This window comes from Myotis davidii, unplaced genomic scaffold (assembly GCF_000327345.1).
Source record: "Myotis davidii unplaced genomic scaffold, ASM32734v1 scaffold916, whole genome shotgun sequence".
NCBI lineage: Eukaryota > Metazoa > Chordata > Mammalia > Chiroptera > Vespertilionidae > Myotis > Myotis davidii.
Window position 1 is genome coordinate 2,164,745 of NW_006288013.1, and position 8,696 is coordinate 2,173,440.

General features: G+C 40.0%; 1 long non-coding RNA gene across 1 annotated transcript; it reads left to right on the forward strand.

Moving 5' to 3' along the window:
- The first annotated feature begins 506 nt into the window (after positions 1-506).
- On the forward strand, positions 507-8,289 carry LOC107182496. Its single transcript, XR_001513211.1, has 2 exons — positions 507-2,163; positions 7,763-8,289. It is a non-coding gene; the product is annotated as an uncharacterized LOC107182496 (long non-coding RNA).
- Positions 8,290-8,696: the final 407 nt, after the last annotated feature.

Genomic DNA, 8,696 nt, shown 5'->3' on the forward strand with positions numbered 1-8,696 from the left:
TGACACATTCTTCTCTTAAGTCCAGAGTTCCTGCTCTGATGTATAGTCCTGCTACCCTTTCATTGAGTTCCTGCGTTAAACCTCCTTTCTTGTACCCCATGTTGTCCTCTTTCTTAAAATCCTTTTTAATTTTGCTGTAAAGCATATTTGGTAACTTTTTTAAAAAGAACGTATGGAAGTTAAACTAGGTCCTTGCATATCCGACAGGTTTATTTAGCCCTGCTGTTTTTTTAGACAGCCCTTCAATTAATCACCTTGATTTCTGCTCCTCTTCCTGACCTTGCTCTACTTATTCTCTAATTCTATACTGTCAGTCGCAATAGCCACTAGCCACAGGTGAGCTGTCAAGTGCTTGAAACCTGTCTCATCTGAATTGTGATATGCAGTAAATGTGAAATATACACCAGATTTTCAAAAAGAAAAACAGTATTTTTATATTGATTTTATGTTGAAATGATATTATTTTGGATATATTATTAAAATTAATCTCACCTGTTTCTTTTTACTTTTTAAATGTAAACAGAAAATTTTAAATTATATATGTGACTCACATTACATTTCTATTGGACAGTCTTTTCTCATCCCCAACATGGCCCCTTCCGGGCCTTCTCAAGGAGCAGCATTAGCTCCTGCCTGCAGCCGGTCCTGGGTTCTTTCACCTGGCTCCCTTCATTGGGTTGTCTGTAGATGTATCTACATTGTCGTACAACTACAACATAGTACACTGACCAGTATAATCTCATCTATTTCCTATCTTTTGAAAAGTGTTTGAATTTCTGGTCTGTTCCTTTTTTCTCTTTTTTCCTCTCTCCCCACCCTAACCACAGGTATTAAATTAGTCTTCTTTGTTCTGCTTTGTCACATCTTTAGGATTTAGGAGGGACGAGAAGTAAAGATATTTTTATTCTGTCAATTGGGAAACAGAAGAATTGACTGATTTTTATCACTATTTTGAACAACAGTACAGTGGTCATCTTTATGCATAAGTCTGTCTGTATCTCTAGATATTTTCTTAAGATGGTTTCTGGTTCAGATTATATGACTTTTTTTTATGGCTCTTGATATACATATCGACAAATGTATTCAAAAAAAAGATACCAATTTATGTTCTCTGTGGGTTGTTCAATAAAAGATGGGAGCAGTTATCCAAAAGGTGCCAGATTCCATCTGAATCCTCTTATGTGGGCCTTTTATCTCAGCTTCCATGGAAAGAAAGCATGTCCTCTTTTCTGAATCACTTAACTTTTATGAGTCTTCATTTTCTTATTTGTAAAGTAGCAATAATCATGTCCTAAAGTAATGTGCATAATAACTCGCTGAAGGCAATATTTCCATTAATTCATTTTTGCAAGTGTTTGAGAGTCTCCTACTTATACTGAGTACATGTGCTACAGAAGGAACTATGCGGGGTGTCCAAATGATATAGACCGTGGCCTCAAAACAGATTTCTAATGAAGAGACTAGAGCGGGAAATAAGACACACTCAGAAGAAACTGTCTCTTAGTGACTTGTAATGAGGTAGATGCGTGACATTAAAGGGGTTTAGATGGAAAAGGGTTTGCACTCCACTTAAAATATAAAAGAAGACAGCCTAGAGGAGGTGGCACTTAAGGTAGGCCTTGAAGGAGGAGTATAATTTCAACGTAGTTGGGAAGTAGGGGGAGGGTGTATGAGGTGTGAGAAAGGCACAGGAGTGAGTTCTAAACAGAAAGTTGATAATGTTCACTAAGGTATTGGCAGAAGGTAAGGAAAACAAACATTTTTGTTTCTCTGAGTATACTTATTTTCATGTGCCAAACAATAAGGTACTTTCTGTATTTATTTCTGTTGTGCTTCAATAGGGAAGGCGGGGAGAAATCATCTTACTCAGTTTGGGCTCTGGCCAGAACTGAGTAGGCGAAGTTTGTCCATAGGGACAAGAACATAATATATTTACACTGGCCCTTCTCTCCCACAGAGGTCGGAAATTCTGAGGCATTTTTAAATAGTTCTGAGCCTGTGACACATTACACTCATCCCACCAAATGATAACTTGCATCAGAAATATTGAGATGTGGCCAGAGAAAGAAGATTCCCGAAGAGAAGAATAACTTAGACAGAGGATGGGCTGCCAATAGAGAGAGGAAAGGGAAGGCATTAGACCTTTGGTGTCATCATGAAAAGGTGAGGAATTTTGTGAGACAAGATAAGGATTGTGTTTTTGATCCATCTTTCTGGCCTTTCCTTCTGGGAGTTCACTACCCTCTGTTCTCTGACAATCTAGAACCATTCTGGTCACCCACCTCTCTCCCTCCCTCCCTCCCAAGTACTATACCTAAAATTTTTTTTGTCCTCAGCAACATTCAGGATTCTCTTTTTTGTTGCCTATAAAATGGAGCCAAATTCCTATGCCTGGCTTTCAGGGCACTCCCAGTCCCTCTGGCAGCTGTGGCATATACATACACATACATACATACATATCTCCCACGTTCAAAGGCTGTTAAATCGTGTTGTTTACCCATATCTTCAGAAAAAAATCACTTCTGCCAAGCAGGGAAACAACCTGCTTCCCTATTTATAATGGTCTGGCCCTCTAGCAACTTCAGTGCAAAATTATAGCTAATTTGCCTACAAACTTCAGCTGGTCATAATAATCTGGCCACTCAGTGTATATTTAACACCTTACTTTACATTGTACCGCAGCCCCTAACCTTGAGTCGGTGCCTTAATGTCTCTCATACACTTCTTCCAACACCAGCATCTTGTTCATTTATTTTATTTACTTAAACATTTACTGAATGCCTATTATATGTCATTTCTTCAGTGAACTTTTATTAAGCAACTGCTATGTTCTAGGCCTTATTTTAGAGCCTGTGAATAGAGTCATAGGAAAGGGGATAATGTTGGTAAACTAGAGGCCCAGTGCACGAAAATTCTTGCACTCAGTGGTGGCGGAGGGCGGGGGGGCCCTCAGACTGGCCTGGCCCTCTCGCAGTCTGGAACTCCTCAGGGATGTCCACCTGCTGGCTTAGGCCCGCTCCCTGGGGGATCAGGCCTAAGCTGGCAGTCAGACATCCCTCTGGCAGCCTGGGAGCCTTCAGGGGATGTCTACCTGCCAGTTTAGGGCCTAAGCCAGCAGTCAGACATCCTTAGCGCTGCCAAGGAGGCAGGAGAGGCTCCCGCCACCTTCCACTGTGCTTGCACCTGTCAGCCCAGCTTGTGACTGAGTGGAGCTCCCCTTGTGGGAGCACACTGACCACCAGGGGGCAACTCCTGCGTTGAGTGTCATAGCGATCAGTCGTTTTGCCATTAGGGTCAATTTACATATTGCCCTTTTATTATGTAGGATGGGAAAAGATCATGAGATATATTTGGAGAAATCATAGAGCACACTGTACTAAATTAGGTGTGACAGGAGGTGCCCATGTAGTCCCCTCAAGTAATCATTGCCTTTTGTATATGTGTGGCTAGCTAACACTGGGATCAAGACTCAGGTATTGTTTAGGTTCGATTCAAACACATTGCCAGACGGAGATGATGGATGCAGCAACCATCATGGTCCTGAACTCAAGCCACCAGCTCCACGATGCAGGTGATTTCTTAAAAAGATATGACTTACTGCCTGTTCCAGTTCATCTTGTCAAAATGGTCAACAGTTTCATTCTGTTTATACCTATCAGCACAATTGGACTCTGTCTTCTGGGGTCCTTTTTTTTAAATGGTGACTCCCAAAGAGCTAGACACTCAGAATCTGCCACTCGCTTACCTACTGTATTGGCTCAGTTCCCACTCCCTAAATGAGCCTGCCCTTTACTGCCTCAGTGCCTCTCATTACTCATCAGTGTAGTGGGAACAGAGATGATCTGGAGCTAGATCTGGGTTTGAGACCTAGATTCACCTCTTCTCTGTATCCTTGGACAAATTTCCTAGGCTGGTTAAAGGTTTTTGAGAATAATAATACCTGCCCTTCCCAGTGTGGTTTGTTATAAGGTGTAGGTGAGAATTTGTGCTAAAGTACTTAGCACGGTAGCTGTCACATGATAAGTACTCTTTTCTGTCCACCTCTCCTGGGGGGTTTCCTTTTAATCCTCCCCCTTCTCTATTTGTTAAAATCTGTCCATCCTTATTTAGCTTCTATGTCATCGACAGTGAAGCTTTTCCAGGATTCCCAGATGTGAGAGATTTCTGTTTTCCCTGTTGCAAATGCTCTATTTGTGGACTTTTAGACTTTTGAAGAAAACGGTCTAAGTAGCAGGAGGACTGGCACAGGAAAGTATAGAAATCTGAACAAAATAGCACTATGTTAGGAACCAGGAACATCAGGGTCAGTGAGAAATGGTATGCAAATGGTATAAGTAAGGGTGTTTTGCTATTCAATGTAAGATGTTTGATTCTCAGCCTATCTCATTCGAGTAGGCCAAATATGAAGGTTGACTCTAGTTCCTAGTATTAACTATAAAAAGGGGGCCACTCACTCCTCTGTATTCAGTGAGAGCCAGGTGTCCAATCTTCCAGATAGTTCTGTACTTTTAGAATTTGATGCTATGTTTTGATCAGAATTGGGCATTCCGTCTATAGATTTTTCTAGGAAGACCTTGCTTGGTCAGCAGAATAGAATGCATCCAGAATGACATCAGTCTGGCAAGCTTTAAAGAAAACAACCCAAGATAGCCAACACAACTGCTGTTTCTTTTATTTACCATTTTACACCTGGTACCATCAGGAAGTTACGTTTAAAAACAATTTTCACTTAAAAAAAAAATCCCATAGTCAAAAAAAGCACTGATTCGCTGTGAAGCTGGAAAGATTCATTCGTGGGAGCTGATTGTTCATATTTGTAGAATTTAGAATTTTTAGATGGAAGGGACCTTAAAGTTGAATAGGATCTTCAAAAGGAAACAAAAGGCTCTTCCTTTCTGCATGAACAGAGTTCATTCACAAGACAGTGTTTCTTGATCTACGAGGAGTGATTTCAGACAATTAGCTAATTGGTTGAGGGAGGTGACCTATCAGCTTTGCAGAAAGGATGTGTGCTCTTAGGGATACACATAAAGAATATATCTTAAGCTTTTCCTGACAGCCAAAAGGAGCCCCATTAATCCTCCTATGTAATGGCCAGTCATAACCACAGAGAAGGAGTATATTTCACTGGAGAGTAAAGCTATGCAAACCCCAGCAGCTGCCAACAGCCGGTCACTGTCACCATTAGCTCAGTGTTGTTTTAGGCTTTGAAATATTTCTGAATGATCTTCCAATTTGCTCTATTTTAAGGGGATAAGTGACCCTCCAGAAACAGTCTACTGCTTGTTTTTAAGTATTATCAGCTGCTTAGTTCATTGAAATGATACTTGTCTTATTATATAGAAAACAAGAGCATAACTCATTTGTAGCCATCTTGAAAGTCCAAATGGATGCACACAAAAATGGGTGGGGTGTTTCTGTAGGCAAATGTTAATTTTTCTCTGGATTTCAAATGTGAAATAAATTTAAAATGAAAGGAAAGGGTCATAGACTTGTCAAGAAGTGAATAAGGGAAAGATAACTGATATATCAATATGTTGAATCTCTTTACCCCTAGACGGAGAGCCAGTGAAATTGGTGTCATTGTTTTTTTGAACGTATTATTAAGATGTACTCAAACTATAAAGTTTTATGATGAAACTGGCTGTGATCATCATCGGATGTCTAGTCCCTACAGCCAAAATAACCACAGGACTGGTCATTAAGCATTAAGAGACAAGTTTTCGTAGCACTGAGAAGACCCTTATTAGGATAGTGGTTAAGAGGGCATTGGACATGGCTTGAATTGTTTCTATCACCTACCTACTTTATAACCATGGCTAAGCACATGCTAAGTATCTATATCAGGAATATTTTCATTTATTAAGCTGACACTGGTTTAAATACATTACATTACAAGAAGTCTAGGATAAGCACTTGCTGCCTTTGGTTTAGAGACTCAGTGTTACAGTCAAGGATGCTTAATCTTTATGTCTTCCCATTTAGCCATCCATCACATATTGGCTTTCAACCCCAGGGTAAAAGGAAATCAAATGCTTTCCCAAGAGTCCCCAGCAGATTTCTGGTTATGTCTTATTGTCCAGAACTGTGAAACACAGTTGAATACTTCCAGTTTGAAGGAAGACTAGGGAAGTAAATGTTATGGTATTCTAGACTCTATAATGAGGCAGATTGGCACAACATTCAGTTAATGATGATGATGGTGACAAAGCACCTTGTGCACTCCTGAAAATTCAAGTGATATGATAGTTAACATTTTATACTTTACGAGGTACTTTTACTAACATGCGTAGGGAGTTTGTTGGTAGTTATTGTTGTTGTTGCATGTTTAGAAGTTCTTTGATGATTGATCCAACAAAGAAAAGCCAACTAGGAAGGGGAGCATAGTTTAAGCCTTCACATTTTTTTTGGCCCAACTCAGGTCTATTGCTTACAAAACCTTCCTAGACCACCCAGAACCAAAGCTCACTGCTCTAAACTAATATCACTTATGATATAATATTTATTTGCTACTTTATGCTTTAAAAATACTCATGGCTTCTTAGCTAGGTTTGGAGCTCCTTAATCTCAGTCTCCATAGAAATGCCCTCTGGAATGTAGAGAACTCAGTATTATTCATTTATTAACAGAACATTTTCTGTTTCTCATTATTAGCTGAATTTGAGGTACTTTAGGGATGGGGAGTGATTACAATGATGCTTCTTTTTTTTTTATGGGGAAAGAATTTTGTTTTCTTTTGCTTAAAGCTTCATCTTTTTTTTCAAACTTTCCCCTTATGGCTCTTTTCCTCCTAAGAGAGTAGGATGTCAAGGGGTGAAGTATATCATTCCTTTTTTATTACTCCCCAGCCTCTTCTTAAATAAGCTTAACTTGGACTTAGCTATGAGGAATTCAGCCGTCTTTTGTATTAGAGCAAAAACTCCTGCCCCCTCATTGATATCTATTTAGACTTCACTCAAAAGGAAACCCTTGCATTCTAGCATCATTGGTGCCTTTTGGACACTCTGCCACTCTTCTTATGTCTTTTTGGAGGATTGACTTAAGAGGCCAATAGTATTGGGTAAGGACATCAAACCCATTGACTGATATCTACAATGAGGTGTAAACAAGTATCTGATATTTTGCTGAGACCAAGTGCTAAGAATCTGTAGGGATTTTGGAACTTGAAGATATTAGATGACCATTTACCAAGGAGTCTTTAGTTGCAAAGCCAGTTGGAGAATCCTATTTCCCAGTCCAAGGTTCTTTCAACATCATTCTCTGCTAATGTTAGAGTCTTCAGAAGTCCATTGTAGAATGTAGATGTCAGAGTAATCACAGTCAGATTTCTGAGCGGTTGAATCCAGTAGGTCTCTTCTCTTTACCATGACTCTGCGACTTTAGAAATAGAGATGAGAGTAGTTTTGCTAACATATTTTAGTATAATTTATATTCCTTTTAAAGTGACTAACCCAGTTTGTTTGTTTTGTTTCTAACTGCACAAGACCCAAGAATTTCCTAACATCGTGTTTCTCATACCCTTTGGCCACTTAGTCTTCCCACACTTTTAATTCCAGTTTTCACTGTTTGATGATGGTTGTTCTTTAGATATAGCAGATGTGGTACCTGTATTTCCAAGTTCTAAAATAGACTTTATGTGTAGACATTTGTAGACAAAACACAAAATCTTAATTATTAACTATTTACATTATAAAGCAGTTCACTATGGCTTGGAAGATCTGGAGGCCAGTTAATTATCTCCCCTTCCTTCTGATCTAAACAGTAGGAAGAAGAGCCAAATGGAGGTGAAGGTATCAACTCTACTCATGGCTGCCCAGTGGTTCCTCAAGTACAGTCTAGAGATGTAAGTCTAGGAGTGCTCCATGCACTGAGTGAAATCTAAACCCCTCAGGACTACATAGAATAAGAGAGGAAGCTAAGGATGAAATCCTGAGGGTTGTAGTTCTTAAAAGGATCCTCATGAAGACTGACAAGGAGCACAGAGTTGCAGGAAATTATGGTGTCAGAAAATCCAAAGGATTTGGGAGCAGCATTTAGGAAAATAAGGAGTGCCCACCTGCCTCAAATGCTGCCAAGAAATCAGTGACGGTGTGAGCCGCAACCACAAACGCATTCATGGGATTTTACAACAAAAGAAGTCTTAAAAAAAAAAAAAAAACACCCACAAAACTTGCTGTTCTCCCATCCCAACCTCCCTAGAGTCTAATCACATAGGACCGTCTACGTTTTGTTTTCCAGTGTACCTTCACAATGGCTCCCATTGGGTATAAAAATATGACACTGAAAGATCATCGGCCTCAAATTATTCATTCTAAACCTTGAGGCACGACTTAATGATGTGTGTCCGTGTGTCTGAAGGATGATTGGTGATGAGATTTTCCTTTGTAATCAGGGCCCAAAATTTCTGAGTGTGAGGACTGTAAACTGTGGACTAGGAGGAGGTACTGATGGGGCAGCAGGGGGATGAGTCCTTCAGAGGGTCCCAGGGTCCCAGGCAGCCCAGCACTGCCTCCTCCTGTTATTTGTAGGATAGGCCTCTGCTATGTGAGGACTCTTGATTCGTTGTTGTTCAGTGCCGGAGGAGGAGGAACGTTGATATTGGGGACGGTTAAATGTTGGCAAAATTAGGCTTCTGGAAATATAAGAGAAGAGAAAAGAGAAGGCTCTGAAAACAAACTTCCGTGTTCTTCAAATTT